Raw genomic sequence first — 19,339 nt, 5'->3', positions numbered from 1 at the left:
TAATTAAGTGTCAAATTCTAACTAAGCATGATCAAAAAACAATTATGAAGGTGATTTTAATAAACAGAAACAAAATAAGTTATCAAAATACCTTCTAAATATGCCCAAAATTACCATGTGACGGAATTCCTGCCGGGCCAACATCCTAAGTGTAATATTTTAAATTTCTTCAAAACTCTATGAATGGAAATGTGATTTGAAAACTTTTAATAAGGCTCTGAATAATTTTCAAATACAATAAAATCATTTAGCTGCAGATTTATCAAGATAATATATCTATGACCTAAATAATAATGGGAGAGATAAGGTTGACATTTTCTCGGAAACGGCCCAATATTTAATCTAACCAACTGAAAAATAAACAAATCTCAAGTAACAAATGGCAGAAAAAAAGTAAATGACCGCATATAGTGAACATAAAGAAGCCGCAGGCCTGTTCAGGGGGGTGTGGGTGGGTTCTGCCCCCCTCAGTGAGCAAAAGCGAGTAAAATTTTCAAAAATTAGATGACAATGATCACTGTGTGCTTCAATTTCTCTACTAAAATTGTCCTAATTCGCCGGAGTCTTAATAAAAATGGGTACACGCTTTTCAAGGTTGTGATGACTGTTCTGGTGCTCCTCTGCCTCAATTCTTCCATTGTGTCCAATGTTTCGATGAACCAGTCTATTTCCATCCTCGGTGATAAATCCCATGATACCTATCCGTCTAACTCGTTGAAGTATTGGAAATAACTGAAAAATTGTCTCAGTGAAGCACATGAAACACCCTTCAAAACCGGTATATCGATGGCTAAGTTCTAAGAACACGTATCTCAAATTCGGCCGGTTTGAAACCGGTACCTGAAACAACGTGTAATGAAATTAAAAAATAAAATACCAACAAAACAAAGCTCTTTGCTTGGAAATGAATGCTTCTTTTTCAGTTTTATGAACGTTTAGTTTTTAATTACAGTGTAAAAGTAAAAAATATTAATCATTTTGTTGCTCTCCTGAAAAGTTGCTATTTTTAAGATACGTGTTGTTAGAAGTTAGCCATCAATGTACTGTGAAATATTGCAAAACAATTTCACTTTTCAAGGGTAAAAGCTTTTTTAGTGTGAAGCATTGAAATTTTTCATGTAGACCGAACATTTCACATGCCAAAATATTAAACGAAACCTATTAATCCATTATATTAGAATAAAAAGAGTTTCGTTAATTTACAAATACTCTACTACATGCATTTTTTTCGTTGCATCAGTCTCATAAACTGGTCAACTAGATGTTACTGATGCAGGGAAAGTGGTTGCATATGAAATAGTGTGTGAAAAAATCGATTTAATTTTTAGTCAGCCCTTCAGAAACATTTTTCATGATTTCTAAGACTTGAATTTATGTAGTTTTATGTTACTAGTATGTCCAAAATATTTGGAATAAATTTTAAAGCAGTTGTTAGGTGAATGGTTGTACGTATAATTTTACATTCGGCAGCATGTTTACTTTTAAAATTATTAGAGCTTGATTTTCCTTTTCACCCATCTTTAGGACAACCAAGAATTCCGGAATGGTGAGTCCAAAATCAACCACCTTCTGAAAGTGATAATTTGAGCTAATTGGAGTTAATTCTGAAAAAATTCTTTCGATTTCAATTAATGTTTTCAGGCCTCAGCACTGGAATTAGAACTGGCGTTCCCAAAATTTGGTGTTTCATTTTTAACATTTAATGCATCCTTTACTGATAGTGTTAGTTTAAATCTTGGAAATGCATGGGCAATGCACCTAAGAATGTATCTTTACCTTTCCGTCCGATTTCACAATCAAAAACACTCCTCGCATACGGTTTATAGGAGATTCGATTCTCTGTAAACATGACACCAGGAAATAATTCTTAACTTCCAAATTTTAAAATGGTCTCTTTTAACGCAAATTCGAATGGTGCAAAGACCCCGAGGAACCCATATCATATATTAACAGATGCATGAGTGTATCGCGACACACACTTTATTTGAAATATAATTTGTATTCTGGAGTGTGCGAAAGGAAATGACCTGCTTTTGGTCACTTGAGCTGGCGAGGGAGCTTGGGTGGAGACAGTGAAGGAGTTATTTAATATCACAATGGAAACGGAAGTGAAAGGACCACCTTTTAAAGCATCAGACTACAATATTCATCCAATTTTTATTTTCTCTTTTTGCTTAATTGTATAAAAACTTACGATTGTTACGTAAGACTGAGATATTTGGATGATTTTTTCCGCCTCATCTGCATTTGAGAAAACAACATGTCAGAAACCTAATACCATAAGAAATTGTAGCCTCCACGGGAGTTAGGCAAATGAAAATCACTGTACGCGCTACATTTTTTCTTTGCTAAAACGGACTTAAAAATACATATCAATTACTGCTGAAAATCCTACCTTTTTCTGTATTCATCAAGGTGATTGAATCTCCATATGCTATTGCCATATATCTTTTGCACAGATAAAATATAATCAGGGGAAGTCCTGTAAAATACAAAGAAATCAAATTAATACTTTAAGCACTTTGCTATCTAAATCTTTTGTGTATGTCAGTTAATTGTTTTAGTTAAGTGATATGTTGGTTGAACTGGAAATTAAGGAATAAGACATAGCAAAATATGTAATAAATGGATGTGTATGTGTATAAAGAAATAGTACGGTACCTACACTGCGTACACGCTCAACAATCGCCCACCGAATCGAATCCGCTCATCTGGGAGTCCAACTAGGCGAATCTACTCAGCTGGTAGTGGCCGAAGCATAAACACTCACCTCCAATTCTCCAAGTAGCGGAGGTGAGCGTTTGTGCTTCGTCTAAGACCAGCTGACCATATGTGTTTCGTTAGGGTCCTAGATGAGTGAATTGGATTCGGTGGGCGATTGTTGAGCGCTTGTGCAGTGAAAGTATGTACCGTCCAAGTATTAGTGATAAAGCAAAAGTTGACTAATCTGAACAAAAATTGGGGTCGAGGATGGGATCCACAAAGATTCATTAAACATAATAGCTAATAAAATATTTTTCAGCATCATTAAACCTTTTTACGAATCGAAGGTGCCATGTGCAACTTATATTACGGTGCAACAACATAAATTTCACGTGCAACATGTTCCTTCGGAGAGGCAAATGGATTTGTTCCTTGTACTTGTTGGATTAAATACTGTGGAGTTGCTGTATATAAATCTTGAAGAAAACGCTTCTTGCGATAACACACAAGTTGAATAAATAAATAAATACAAACTACACATAGAGACATATAAAAAGAGGACGCTCACAAAATGCTTTGCAGACGTTTCGGTGGGGTGTCACTATTCTCAACGAGTAGAGAAGGACTGTGGAAATCTTTTGTGTAGATGCATTTGGTAAGAGGAAGTGAGGGAGAAAGGAGATGGATTGGCTAGTGCGCTATATTGAGCCCGGGTGATTTGAAAGCCTTCTCCACCCAGATGTGCGCCCATTCCCGAGTTCTCACCTCAATGCTGGTGGCATTTCAGGTAAAACTTCAATGAGGAAGAGGAAGAAGCGCTTGTCGAAGGAACTTTGAGGAACAGGCTTAACGAATGGAGGGGTCTCGGTGGAGTGGCGGTGGTTATCCATGCGGATAGAGACTGGTGGGGTGAATTCGCCAATGTGGTATGCAGGGCAAAAATTGCAGGATAGTCGGTATACGGCATTGAAGGACGGGCAGCAGGGAGAGGAGGAAGATTTATTGATAACTGGTGGGGAGGTAGAGCGGAATAAGAAGCAGCACTTGCATCTTGGGCGGTTGCATTGTGAGGAGGAAGAAGAGGGGGGAGAGAGGGGCGGGTGGATCGGAATATGTTGCGCAGGTTGGGTCCCTTTCTGTATGTGATAGACGGGTAGGAGGAGAGGACACTGGTGGTACTGTGGTTTGTACTGATGATAGGGTAGAGGTCTCTCAGTATATTTTTTATTTTGTGGGTACCAGGAATGAATGTGGTGGTGAGGTTCAGTCGGTTGGATTGATTTGTTTCGGTGCACGGAGCGTATATGTGAGACGCCGGCAGACTTTTTTTTCAGAAGAGGATGCGGATAGCCCCACTTCACGAGGTCTTGGCGAGGGTGTTGTGTGACTACATGTTGGTGTATTGCCGCAAATGCGGTGGGCGCGAACGGAGAGAGAAAGGAATAGCGTATTTGGTGTGTGACGGATGACAGCTTGTGAAATGTAGATATTGCTCATGATTTGTGGGTTTTTTGTGAATAGAAGTGGTGAATTTATAGTTCTCTAAAAGTATGTTTATTTCGAGGAAGGTGATAGAGGAGTCTGAAATTGATGATGTGAAGGAGACTGAAAAAGAAGAGTTAGGAGCTAGAAAGACGCGCGATAAGTCACTTTCAACAGTATCTAATAATTTATGGCTAAAGAAGAACTGATGAATTAATTTGCACCGATAAATGCATTAGCCATCACAGTCACAGCAGAATTTTGTAAGTCAGGTTTTAATGTATAAAACTAGGAAGAAGGTCCATGGGCGAGAGAAGACTGGGAGGGTATTAAATTCTAAGTTAATGTTCACGTTTAATCGCTGTTGCGTGCATGATAAGATTGTGATTTGTCACTTGATCTGTCAAAAAATATAAAACCGTGCCACAAGTGAAATAATATGATTATGCAAAAGTTTGAAATCAAAGCTACAAACGAGGGGTTTAAATATAGACGTTAACTTAGTAAAATCCTCAGGTGCCTTAATCAGCTTCTTGCCGATAACATTACCTTAAAACGTATCTCATAAAAAATGTGGGAGGTCTAAAAAGTAGTTTGCGTAAAAGAACGCATAATAGATATTCATTTTTTGGCAACTTTAAAAGAAGGTAATTGAATATATAAAAGAATGTTACAAAGTTTCAACAAGAAACAGGTTTATTTTTACATAAAAAGAAAACAATTTGTTTAAAAAGAAATTTGCCACAAAGCCACAATGGCAAGTACCTCAGGAGAACAGGATATTCATTCCATAAAGAATGGCAAGGAGTAACCGAGCGTTCTATAAAATAATTTCCAAAGATTGCTATAACGCTAAATTGCTTTTCGGACTGCATGCTCTATATGTGTTGCCCACTATAGGCACTCTCATAATTTAAGTCACAAAAATATAAATTCCGTGTTTGCTTAAAGTTACCCGTGGACTTCTAGGGTGGTCCTTGTTTCTCGATTTTTCGAATTTCTTTCGAGACACCCCCTCATTTTATGCCAATTGGTGTAAAAACATACCCTGTAAAACATTATATTAATTGGATCACTGAAGAACGTGCCGCATCCCACTCAAAGTTTAGAAATGTTGGTATTTTCGGCTGTTTTTCTGATATGAATGGCGATAAGAAGGCGCTGGTTTTTTCAACTGATTTTATATGGTGACTAACGATAAAATGGACATTTGGCATGATTCTTCTAAAATATTTTTCAATTGGGACCAGTGGTTCCCGAGATACGGCCCCCAGAGTGAGCGCCCCACCCTAGGCAGACATTTTTGTGGCACGCGGGTTGCATACAATCAAAATTTGTTGATCTTTCTCACTCATCGTAAAACCATAGCATTCTTTAAATAAACTTTGATATTCGTCAATATAACCTTTAATGTTATATTTCTCATTGTTTATTGCCAAAACGGGGTATTATTTGGTCTTAGTGATTTATTCTCCATAGGTTTTGAAATATTTAAAACAGAGGTATATAAGAGTCCGACGACTTCCCGATCTTCGCATCGAAGACACTTTTTAAAACCAACTTGTATACGTAATGCCGGCATGGTAGAAGCTAATTATCCTTTTTGAGAAGCCGATCTAAAAGGGCGCATGCGCAACTGAGTCTCCCTATGTTGGTCGCAGTACGATCGTAGTAGAATACTTGGACATTTTCATGTAGGTTCCACTCCTTATGCATCTGATAGACGGCAACGGCTTGATATTTCCCACTGCCTGATTATTAAATTGTTACCCCAAGGAAATGCTTAGCTCCCGGACTGGTGGCTATGACAGGAAGCCTATTCACCAGTTCTTTGCCCATCAGTGCTGGAAGAAATATTCCGTCCAAGTATATGGTAACTGTATCCAGCTCTTACAATACAAATGCTCTGCGCAGGTTTGCTGCGTACTCCTGCTGTAAACGCTCGCGACCGTGACGGATCTATGATAAATTTGTCAATATTTTAATGAAATACTGCTATCAAAGTATGAACAGCTTCCCCGTCCCTCACTTTGAATTTATAACTGCGACAAATCTCGAAGTGATCTTGTGAAGGTGAAGTGAAGGTCTCTTCGAGCCCGCTATACTGTCAGGCAGTAGGAAGAACTGATGGCAATATTATCTGCTATTCCTCGAAAACATTTGGACACATTACATTCGCCATTGCTGTCCTTTGAAGATGTTGAACTATATTTAGGAAAACTTTTCAAAATTCATAAGACTAAGAGTTACTAACAGCAATTTAGGTCTACATTTGCATATTATAATTAAATTTTAACATAAACTGTTTAGTATTGCGAATTATTGATTGGTTTACGTCAAGTTAAAAAAAAAACAAATTATCTTTCATATCGTCACATTTAGATCGCCGCAGTCGTAATTCAGAGTTTGTCGGCTAATTAGAGTCACAGGATAGCCTTCTTTTCTATGTTTTAAAGAGTTAAACAATCGAAGTATACATCCAGGTCTGCCCTCTTCTCGTTTACTGTGAAGAAACAGAGTGTCTTATTTCAGAGGCATGTTCTCTTAACCATCGACATGGGTGATGTTAAGCACACCGTCGAGGGCTGGCACGAATTTCAATTGTTTTTCCATTTGCGACTCAGTTCTTCGTCCTGACTTCTGCAATAACCGCCACTAATGATAAAGAATTTCCAATTTTTCGATTATATGCTGAAACTATTGCAATTTCTCCCAAAGACACTTCCTTTTCTTTCAATAGAAGTCTAGAACAACATCGAAAATTAAAAAAGAAAACTTTAGAAAGTTAAAGAAAAGAAACCTTAGCAACTGCCCATTGCATGGTAATTTATGGCCAATAGATATGTTCTCATAATGACCAATTAAGAATATTTGATCGGCGTTTTAAGTTTCCATATCCAAATTCTACAATGCCGGAACTGCATATACAAGCTGGTTTTAAAAAGTGTTTCGACGCGAAGATCAGGAAGTCGTCGGACACTAACGTTCCTCTGTTTTAAATATTTCAAAACCTATTAAGAATAAATCACCAAGGCCAAATAATACCCCGTTTTGGAAATAAACAGTGATAAATATAACATTAAAGGTTATATTGACGAATTTTAAAGTTTATTTAAATAATTTTATGGTTTTCAATGAGTGAGAAAGATCAACAAATTTTGATTGTATGCAACCCGCGTGCCACCAAAAATGTCTGCCTAGGATGGGGCGCACTCACTCTTGGGGCCGTATCTCGGGAAACACTGGTCGCAATTGAAAAAAATTTTAGGAGAATCATGCCAAATGTCCATTGTATCGTTAGTTACCATAGAATATCAGTTGAAAAAACCAGCGCCTTCTTATCGCCATTCATATCCGAAAAACAGCCGAAAATACCAACATTTCTAAACTTTGAGTGGGATGCGGCACGTTCTTCAGTGATCCAATTAATATAATGTTTTACAGGGTATGTTTTTACACCAATTGGCATAAAATGAGGGGGTGTCCCGAAAGAAATTCGAAAATTCGAGAAATAAGGACCACCCTAGTGGACTACATATGGGTGGTTGCATTTGGCAATGAAATAGCACAGACGTTTTTTTAATTGTAACTCAATGCCAGATTGTTTCTAATAAACAACATATATTTAAAGAATTATGCCAGTATTTTGTGACCAACCTCATATATACAAACTAACTCTGGCCAAATCTAAGATGCGGGATTTTTTTTAAGAAAATGTGAAGTTAATAAATTAATTTTGATTTGCACTTAAGATTAAAAAATAATTTTCTTACCTCGTTGTCTTCACAAGCACAAACAACTTCTTAACGACTTTTTGGATCTGAGACGTGAGGCATGATATTTCTTCTGGTACCCTGGGGAAATAAGAAAATGCAGTTTCTTTTATGGTGCATCATAGTGTAGAAGATAGAAAAAAATACATGAAAGAAATAGGTAAATCATAATCCATTTACGATCACGAGCCCAAACGCTTACAAACCCAGAATACAAATTTCCTTAATTTTCAATACTCCAATGATCATGTAACATTTTTGAAACTAATAAGTCAATGAATGCAACATTCTTATAACATATTTACATACTTCTTAAGACGCATTTCTTTACAATGAACCCATACAAAAACAATATTCTATTGACTTAATGTCAGAGGCACAAAAGTAAAAATATGGTTCAATTTTAAATGAAACGTCAAACAAAAGGTCGTTGACAGAACATATAAAAATCATTGCTTAATTTAACCTGCTGACTTAAGAATTATACAAAAAGAAACTTGCAAACACCGAATACCTCATGAAAAATTGTACGGAATATTCTCACGTCAAAGACACAGGCCTTCGGCCAGTCAACAACAGCAAATGCTATTCACTGAGTTCTCAATAATTCACTACACTTATCCTTTCACAGGAGCATGATTTACTGTTAAGATGGAGACGTTCGAGTTCATTGGCATTAGTTATACTTTCAATGCAAACGTATATAACTTTTTTTTAAATGCCTCAAAGAGCAAGGGAAGTCCCAAAAAATTCACCAAATCGTAAAGGGTAATGACAGAAAGCTGTAATTCATGATAAAACTAAGCATTGAAATGCTTCTGGAACAACAATTTTTTCATGAAATTAAAAAGTCCAAATGTTAAAATTCAAAATACTTTAACACTACTTCCTGATAAATATTCAGACTTCTGGTCTAGCATCACATGATTCAAGCTCAAACAAAGCCACACGAGTTCATTAAGTGTGCATGACACACATAGATGGACAATCTATCGAGGAAAAGTGCACACTCACCACATGGTCATTGTTGCTCTCCGGAGTAGAGCGAGAACCACAAACAAGATGGTGTGCATAGTGGGCCTGCAAACACAAAAGGAACACCAAAAACAAGAAATTAGTACGATATTATAGTAATATTTTAAAGAGATATTTTCATGGCAGGAAATCACATAGTGCTGTGATGTCGATGAATATATTCTCAAATTGAATGAGGGTAATATGCTGTTAACTTTAAATTATGCATCACCAGAAAGAAAACCAATTCTAATAATGGGGATATGCACTAATTTTTTTATTGCCGAATTTGAAAGTTTAGCCTAAAAAAGAAATATTAGTATAGTCGCTTTTATTTCCTGCATCTGGGGTATGCACTTTAAAACGTTTTGAAAGTCGGAAAATTTCATCTTGCGCTGAAACACCACCTTGATTGAAATGTGACGTCACAAGGCAGTGCACGCAGTGAAGTATCGCTGTATTCCGTCGCCTTCTTTAGCGTGGCGAGAGTTTCCGGGAATTGGTGGAGTTTGCTTCCTAAAATGTCGGCTAGTACGGAAAACATGAATTCAAAAATGAATTATAAATGATTTTTGTTCCAATAGCATCTCAACGTCGAAACAAAAGACTGAATAAGATATTCATTCCCGTGCCTAAAGCACAAGCCATACGGATTAAATGGTTCAAGGCTGCTCCTGACTCTTACCTAACGATGACATTCTGTTTTGAAGATCATTTTAAGGTATTGTTAAATCTAATTGATATTTATATTTTAATAATTTCCTTAATAGGTAGCTTATTCATATCAGAAAGTGTGTTGAGTCAAAATATACCATCTTCCGTGTAGACCTATGTAATGTGTAATCTGAAAGTAGTTTGGTTAAAGAATTATGCCCTTCTGGAATTTTCTTGCATATTTGTACAAAAACTTAATTCCCAAATCCATTTTATTTCAAATTATCCTATTTGTTTTCCTCTGCAGATGGAAGAAGACTTCGAAAATTTTATGCAATACAAATTGATGGAAGGTAATATTTAGCCCAGGGCCAAAGATGGTACTATTCCTAGGATATTTGACTGCCATAGTGACAGGAAGAGAGCTAGTAAAACTCCAACAAAAGTCATCTATAGAGGACACCACATAAGTATGGTGATAAAGGATCTGATCCTTGAGGAAATTGTTGATGAAAATGTCCCTTCGGATTTGTGCGTAACCCAACGCATTGTCACCGTAAGATTCCCTGGTATTGTAGTAAAAATACATAAGGGTGGGTTTATATTAAAATAAGTCCGCAATAATTTAATATTGCGGCCAAATCTACGAAATTACATGGGATAAGGTGTTGATACCAAACCACTCACCACTTAGCCTTAACGCCTTGCATTTCAGGAGAGTTGAACCTGTCCTCCTTTTTCCAAAATTCAGTGACAATAAAGACATCATAATTTGGTAAATCGTTGGAATTTTCCTTCTCTTAACCAAGATTAACTTTTCATGAACCCATCTTGGACAGCAAACCGCGGCAACAACCAGCCAGCACGGAAATACGGCTAACATCCCATGATTCTATTTGCGAAGGGCGAACGTTCCGGCCGGCGTGAATACATACACAACGAATTAGTCTTACAGCAAACGTCTGAAATAGGTCTATTAGTTTGAATCAGTTCTTACAAAAAATGCTATGGCATGATAAACGGCATTGTACCAAAATATACCCAGCGAAAATTAAATACAGTCATCTATTTATTAAAGATTCAATGCGCTAATCGCACTACCCTTTCCAAACTTTAAGTTGACACGTAAATGAATATTAATATATCACGCAATGATGAAGTCAGAGAAGCAGCCACGTATATATTCTAAAGAAACTTCATTACAGCAAAAAACGGATATCCTCAAATTCAGTAATTTTTCTATGCAATAATAGTGGTAGAACTAAAAGGCGTAGATGCTGCCTTCTGCTACTGCCTTGTGACGTCACGGCCAATATTAAACATGGACACCCGTTTTAGAGTTTGAACTTTTGAACTTTTGAATTTTTTGAACTTTGAACTTTTTGAACTTTGAACTTTTCATATTTCGGACGGTCATCTCGAATCAAGTATACATTACTAGGATTTAAACTGTGGTTTTACGCCATTTTGTTACTCGGAACTCTAATTTAAAAAATGTGTTTTTTGTGCATTTGAAACGCTAGTGTACTTCCCTATTGTAGACTAAAGAATAAAATGTTAAAAAGTATTGAAGAATTACTTTTTATCGTTTTGATTTTTAAAATAAATTGATTTTCTTTCTTTAAAGTTAGATGGTGAATAATAGACGGTGTGCACGGAGATGAAATGAAATTTATAGCAAATATTTTTCAAATAATTTTGACAATAGAAATTTTGAAAATTCACTCAGTCTATCATTTCTTCCATTCCCTAAAAATAGAATATTTATGAATATTGAAAGTACATACTGGTGTTTTAAAGACGATCACAAAAAATTCATATAATAAGTTATCAAGACTCATTTTCGCGACAATATACCACATTGCTGAATTGGGACAATGATAACGAAAAATGACGTCTGGTATTTCAAATGTAACATTTAGAGCACTAACCTACCTATCTAAAGGAAGCATTTCATTCCACAGCTCCATCAGATGTTTCAATTTCTCCTTAGGTATCAGATCCTGATCCATAGTGCTGAAATAAACAAAGAACAGCACATTGTCTTCAACGCCAACACTGACTTCCACGCTGAAGATCACTGAATTTCACCCACAATATCATAAAATCCCAAAGGATTGCAATATCGCGAACAGCACAGTTTATTCTATCGTTCAAGATGATATCAACAAGCAACAACCAATAACAAAATATTCTAATGCTTGGTAACGTGTAGGCCTTTACATACATTACACCCCTCAAACACCAACTTAAACATTAAAATCAATGTTAAAATAACTTGTAGTACATGAAAATCAATGTCCATTACAACAAAGGAACTGATATAGCATGTTTTTTTGCAATTCTAGTTTGCCAGCTGGTTTGAAGAGTGTACCTAGTCCACTCAAAATATTTTCTATTGATATCTGTTTAAAATCCATCTTTACCTTCACAGTCACTGTAAAACTTACCAACTCCTATTATCTGGTCTGTATGCCTTTTACAAAAAAATTATGTTATTAAATGAATTCAAAGGAATATCTCCTAAAACCCAAAAGGTTCACAATGGCCGCTTTTACTCAAGTTGGCGCATTTAACACGTGGTAACCTTTTAAAAACACTACCACACACAAATTAAAATTTATATTCCTCTCGTCATGGATGTATCTTTTCTGTTTTTTTCAATACGTATCAACAACGGATGTTGACAGTAAACGACTACCTTCTCCTAGGCTCACGTCCTAACATGTATTTTTATTTATTATTTAATTTTATTTAATATTTTTTTTTCTGTGTGGATCTCGCCATGTTTATGTTCTGTATTTTTTCTCTACGCATCAATAACGGATGATGATAGTAAAGATAACATTGCCCTGGGCTTACACCCAAACGTATATTTGGCAGGAGTCTCATTAGTGGCATAGTGAGGAGTTGGACGGTATGATAACAGATACTTGCTCACTAGAGAACACGAACCTAACCCTGCCTGTCTCGCATACCGTAACAGGCTGTTTAAAACCCCCTAGAAGGTTATAACACAATTATTTTATCTCCGTTCTTAAATAGAGGTACTTAGGTAACAGACTTCCTGAAAACAATTCCATTGATCTCACAGAAGTTTTAAAACTAAAGTGATGTAAACACACAGCCATCAGTGATTATAACATTAGAGAATACAAAACGGGTGAAGCATTCTCTTTTAGCTTTCCAAACGTTGATTATGAATTTGCTTTAGTCAATTCATAAATATCAGGTCATTTTGAGAAAGCATCAATAATTATAAAGAACAATTTTCCCTTAAAATGTCCCAGAACATCCATGTGATTATGATCAAATGCATGTTTAGCATTATCAAACTCGACAGAAACTGATTTTTTCAGAGCCCTGGTATTACTTCAACAAGGACGACAGCTTCTAACATTACTTTTATTACATGCATTGAGCCCTGGCCACCAAAGGTACTGGAGGACAAGCATTTTCATTTTAACCACTCTACAGTTTGCCCCATGAAATTCCATCTGAAAGCTGCTTTCGGGATTTGGTTGGAATTATTATCCTGTGACCCCACATTAGGAGAACACTGTGAAGTACAACTTCATTTGAAAGCATAAAAAATGTATTTAAAATTTCAGCTACCATTCTTTGCCAAACATTTCTATAGTAAAGGACCACCTTGCCCTAATATTTCATCTCTTCTTAATACAATTCTTCCCTGTAAACACAAATAGCTGCAGCAGCGCTGCACAGGGGTTTCACAGCTGCAAGTTCGTTTCCGTTTCAATGAAGCGCGGTAACAGCGCTTGTGCAGCGCTTTTTCGCAGCACGCTGGCGAAACATGCAATTGCAGTGCATCAACAGCGCATGCGCAAAGCATGCCTGCAGCACGCTGCTGGAACGCTGCAAATCCGAGTTTGTGCAACAATCCTCCGCTACGCGATACGCGATTGTTTACCAGGGTGCTTGGGAAGTTTGCTGAGGCTATGGCGGCCAACGTTGTGGAACTGTTGATCGTCCTTGGGGATTCTTATTAGGTAAGAATTTATCATCTTCTTTTAAAATGTATAATTTTAGTTACTTTAAATTCAATTCTCCTTGAAATTAGGTAGAATTGGCATTCTTTCATGGTGAATATAAACACATTTTAAGAGTGAGTGTTTTTGTTTACATACGTGGTCGTAGTTATGTTTGGAACCATTGAAAATAAGCTTTAAAATAATGATCATATAGGTTTCCATTAATAGTGAAATAGGAAATTTGTAACGCATGTCACAGGAAAAGTTCACAGCTCAAAAGTTTTTAGTTAGCCAACTTTTTTAGTAAAATACTTACTAAAAAGATTGTCTAACGAGATGGGCTGACGCGGGAGTGAAAAAATCATTAAAGCGACAGAATGCCCTGCTAAAATGGAAGACGTCAATACTGATTTATCCAGTAATTATCTCGTGTTACTAATTAAAAAATATAAGTTGTTTGAAGCTTAAGTACGCCTTCAGGAATGCATTGACGAATTTTAAAATGAAAACACTGGTAGAGGAGTAACGGGATAACTCAAAAGCATTTTGGTCTGGTGTTAGGGAAGTACGAGCAATGTAAAATATCTTCCGTTTGATCGCTAAAATACGATGATGGATAAGTATTAGCAAACAGTTTCTTGAAAGCCAATATATTGAATTCCTACTTCAAGAGTGTGTTCACTGAACCTTCTGAGAACAAATTAGAAAATATTGACAATGTTTTTGCAAGTTCTAGCTTCAGGGTAGATTGCCTTCATGAGTGTTTGGCAAGCCTTTATATAAATGAGAGAGTGTAATTTTCTGGCGTATGTAACATTGTTGTGACCGTGTGGTGTGCATGTGGGAATCCTCTTGCGTGCTTATGATTCATCATGTTAAATATTATAATTATTACAAAGCTATTCTTGGTATAGTTTTTACTCTTGTCATTTATTCCTTCCCTCCTTTTACAATTGATCTCCCATTTATTGCGTCTTTTGTATCAGTAGATGCTTTATGTGTGTTCTTTGGTATTTCCTCAGATGCTGATAAGAAGCCTACGCCGGTTCATGTTGGTTTTGGTAAAATAAATAAAAAGATAGGAGAGTTGTACCAGCAATTGCACCAGGATAAGGAGATCCGTTTTTGGCAGCGATTGTATATACTGTTGCATTATTATGAATATATGCTTTTATTTTTCATTGAATTGCTCTCGCTTCATTTGATGTGTCTAGCATAATTACTTTAAACGACCACTGTTTATTCTCTAATTTTCAGTTTTGTATTTCGAAGAAAGAACATAAAAACTTCCACTGCTATTATATGCCATGCAATTGTGCCCTTGGGTACTGTCATTTTGTTCTGTAACTAGGAATTGTGGTGCATTCTCATTCTATATTGAGTAATATGTTTGTTGCCTTATCTTTTGATGATTTTTCGTTTCATTGCTTCTGCTGACATATCATGCATTAATTACTTAACATGAATTTTGTTTATTCTCTAATTTTCAAATTTATATTCTGAGGAGAGGGCAGAGAAACTTCCACTACCATTAATTGCTATTTAAATCTGGCCTTGCATGCTGTCTCTTTGTTCTGTAACTTTTTGGGATGCTAATTAAAAGATGCACTGAAAATAAATTGTTTAAGCATATTTTGAATTTTTGCGATTTTTTTCTTCTACCATAAACTCATGCTGCTGTAAGGATAATGCTATATAGCGAATGGTGAGTAAGTATCTGTGTTTAAGGTATGCTTAGTTATTGTGAGGATTGTTGTACGCTTTGTATGGAGTGGTTACCAGTTCTTAATTTTGCATTCTTTTTTTTGTTTCGAGATTTGAGAACTAATGCTGTTTTGGCTGAGTGAAGTACTGATGGTAAGCCTAGAGTGAAAGTCTATGGAAATTTTACTTTCTAGGTTATGACCGTCTACCCTGTGTGCCAAACTTCTTGTCAAGGTAATTTTGTTTTGGTTTACTACCCTTTGGCCATAGTTATGCAGGTTATTCCGGGCCTTTTCATTGATGGTATGCTTTCAGTGTAAATCCCCAAAAGCAATTCCATCATTCATGTGCGGGTCTGAATTATCATCGCTGCTATGTTCGTAGATATGTCTATGAGTTCGGGCACTAGTCAGCCTGGCAGGTGAATGAAGAAATAGCTATTGGGCATAAGCTATGATAGAGTACTGAAAAAAATTATTAGGTCTTGATTGAACTGGGTTATTCAATCAAGACCTAATAATTTATTTCAGTACTCTTTCATAGCGTATGCCCAATAGCTATTTCTTCATTCACCTGCCAGGCTGACTAGTGCCCGGACAAGTAGACATATCTACGAGCATAGCAGCGATGATAATTCAGACCTGCACATGAATGATGGAATTGCTTTTGGGGATAGGCCACCGGATAGTAATTGGCAAGGATAAGCTTGATTCAGTACGCAATTAAAGCGAAATTCGGGCGCCGCAGCACCGCTGGTGTAGCGTTGCTAATGCATTTCTACAGCGCTGCAAGACGGTTGTTGCAGCGCTGCCGCAGCAACTGAACGGCGCTGCTGCAGCTGTTCAGCAGCGCTCGTGATGCTCCTCCGTTACGCTGCCGCAGCTGTTCTGCAGCGCTACAGTGGCGCTCTTGCAGCGCGTGTGGCATTCAAAAAACGGAAATTTGAAGGTTGCTGTCGCGCGTCAGCAGCGCGTGGGCACCGTCTGCAGCGCTACGGCGTAGCGCTGCTGCAGCGCTTCCGCAGCTATTTGTGTTTACAGGGTTGTCTCTGTTGAGGTTAAGGGAAATTTAATTTCAATTAAAAAATGAAAATAATTTTGAAATAATATTTGAAGGCAGTCGTGATAAACCATAAGCTGCCGATTTCATTTTTCCTTTTACACACTGGGAGCTATACTCAAACCCACATATTTGAAGCCTTTCTTCAGCCATCTTCGTGCACGCACGCGAACAACCTCTAGGATATTTGGCGCTTCCGCAGCTATTTGTGTTTACAGGGTTGTCTCTGTTGAGGTTAAGGGAAATTTAATTTCAATTAAAAAATGAAAATAATTTTGAAATAACATTTGAAGGCAGTCGTGATAAACCATAAGCTGCCGATTTCATTTTTCCTTTTACACACTGGGAGCTATACTCAAACCCACATATTTGAAGCCTTTCTTCAGCCATCTTCGTGCACGCACGCGAACAACCTCTAGGATATTTGGCAGGGAGTGACCAATCACCAACATGCAGCATGCAAGAGGACCGCCACATGCACACCACACAGTCAAAGAAATATTACGCAGATGAGAAAAGATACATGCATATTCTTGCAAAGACAAAACTTGCCAATGGTTAGTATTTCCCATAGAAATTCCATGCAAGTATTGAAAAAAATGCGATGAGTCGTTCGAGCGAGTGACGAGAATACATTGAACAAATGGCAAAAAGAAGTTGCCCAAGAGGGTCACCACAGATGGTGATCAAACTACGCAGTAATATGGAAAATGAAATTTAAAGAGATAAGTGATTTTAATCAAGAATGCAACGGTCGTTAGTGTTTCGGATAGTTTAGGCAAGCTAAATTTAAATCTGCCACTTATTCAGAAAACTCAAGTACATGAAAGACAATGATGTTCTTTTAAAACTATGCAACGCTTAATTCCATGCAAGAATGTTACAAAGCATACTGTTCTGTGGAGTACCCCATCGCCTTGAGAAATATTTCATATCTCCTTGCGACAACCAATTATTGGAGTTAATGTTTTGGAAAAATGATATGCACGTAGCACATAATATAAGTGGTTCAAGTCACAATCACTAAGCATAGACAAACAAAAAGGAACACTCACACGGGAAAACAAAAGTTGAAGCTTTCGAAGGAGTGACTTCTTCCTCAGCCTGAGCCAGAATGGGAAGGAAAGAAGTATATATAAAACTCAAACACCGATCGATAAGAACGGATCACAAAATTGACAATGAAAAACATAGACACGCATGCAAAATTGACACTCACAATAACGGACAGACGTTTCAGCGGGATGACCTGCTATCTGCGGTGCCGAAGTTGAAGCAAACCTTATATAGTTTTTGCAATAAACATTTATTACTTAGTTTCAGAGATTATGATAGATAACTCTCAAGGGTCTTACAGAGTATATTTCTTATTATTTTTAGTTTTTTATCGATTATGCACAATTTTCTGTGATTTGATATACAGTAAGGTATTTACCTTTTAACCCTTTTTTTTACCTAGAGCTGCTATCAGGAGAAATGCAATTTCAAGATTTTTCATTCTGAAAATTTTTAAACTTTGCAGTCAATAATAATTACCGTGGCAGCTAATAAATTCCTCAGTAGACCATACACCACAAAATAATACGTAGTTTAGATATTTCCTCAAAGGAGCTGAACATATATAAATTGTTTACGTAGCTTTGAAAAAATTGGGTTATAATAGCCTCAATTGTATACATTGTATTAATGTACAAATTTTATTGAAACTATTACAGTTTTTATCTTCAAAATTCCCTCGACTATTGGTTATATTTATGCTGAACATACAATGAATTACTGCACATCGTTTTTTTGTATGTGTATTGCATTTATTATATTTATTACGTATTTGATTTAACATGGGAAATAGAGCATTTTTTTAAAGTTATGATTATTATGAGAAATCATTCATCGTTACTTTAAGCAACATCTTATGTAATATTTATGCATATTCATTATAAAATGATCTTTTTAATATTTCAACATGAATGAGTTCTAATTATGAGGAGCGGGATAGCCATGAGGTTAGAATACTAGGATGACCATCGAGGGATCCCTGGTGAAACCTCACTTATCCAAGCAACGATTTGCATTACATCACTAAGAGTGTGAGTTGCCACATACATATCTCTCATTCTTTGTGATGAAAAGTATACGTAATTTAAAGTGCTTACCTTGGATTTTCTACAGCTTGTTCCAATTTCAACAGTAACTCAAATAAGAACTTCAATACTCCTCTCGGCTCTTCCCTGTGAGAAGACAAGTCCATGCATTATTATATTGACATTGTTCATAATTGATTATTTACATAAATATTCTATATGTAGTATGGTCTGTTCATTAATTACTTGTTCATTATTTTCCATTGTGATAGTGTTTAAAAATTAAAGTGGCGAATATTTTTTTCTATCTTATGCATTTCCCGACTTTCGCCATATTTTTGCTAAAAACTATATGCTTTTCACATTTTTCATAGAAGCTAATGCCCGTAATGACTCAATGTGGTGTGCTTCTAAAAATTATTGCATTTTTAAATCCTTAAACCATATTCTTTCCATTTCTATCGTAAATATTAACTTTTACAACGAGGCATTAAGACGTATTCCAAGTGAAAATTAAAATCCTTGTGAATAAGTGATATTGATATATCCTTCATATGGTTATAAAGTTGAAATAAGGACACCTTTCGTATTGAAAAAAATTGTAACTCTTCAAATTAGGCCAATGGAAAACCATGGCTCTGAACCTCCGGTTGTCTACAACATTTTAATGAATACATTCAAAGTATAATTGAATTCAAACTTTTTCACTGGTTACAGCGTATTTTTAACTCCATGATAATAAAGAACGAATGGTAAACTTCCACACTATTATGTTTAAATGAAAACCAACCCGGTTTCGACACGAAGTGTCATTATCAAGGTACAAATTGGCCTTCCTCAGATCTATATATACCGTCAAGCAAAAGAAGGTTGGGGT

At 36.3% G+C, this 19,339-nt stretch overlaps 1 protein-coding gene and 1 long non-coding RNA gene across 2 annotated transcripts in view; both read right to left on the bottom strand.

Moving 5' to 3' along the window:
* The window catches only part of LOC124170029, a 513,527-nt gene that overhangs the window by 335,640 nt on the left and 158,548 nt on the right, over positions 1 to 19,339 (bottom strand). The window lies entirely within an intron of this gene.
* On the bottom strand, positions 7,985 to 18,610 carry LOC124170101. The gene is made up of 4 exons (XR_006867311.1): positions 18,535 to 18,610; positions 11,562 to 11,642; positions 8,973 to 9,038; positions 7,985 to 8,039 (listed from the first exon to the last, which is right to left on the bottom strand). It is a non-coding gene; the product is annotated as an uncharacterized LOC124170101 (long non-coding RNA).

The sequence above is a fragment of the Ischnura elegans genome, chromosome 13 (assembly GCF_921293095.1).
Source record: "Ischnura elegans chromosome 13, ioIscEleg1.1, whole genome shotgun sequence".
Taxonomy (NCBI): domain Eukaryota; kingdom Metazoa; phylum Arthropoda; class Insecta; order Odonata; family Coenagrionidae; genus Ischnura; species Ischnura elegans.
Note: the sequence above shows the minus strand (reverse complement) of the source record. Positions and strands in the feature narration are given on the sequence as shown.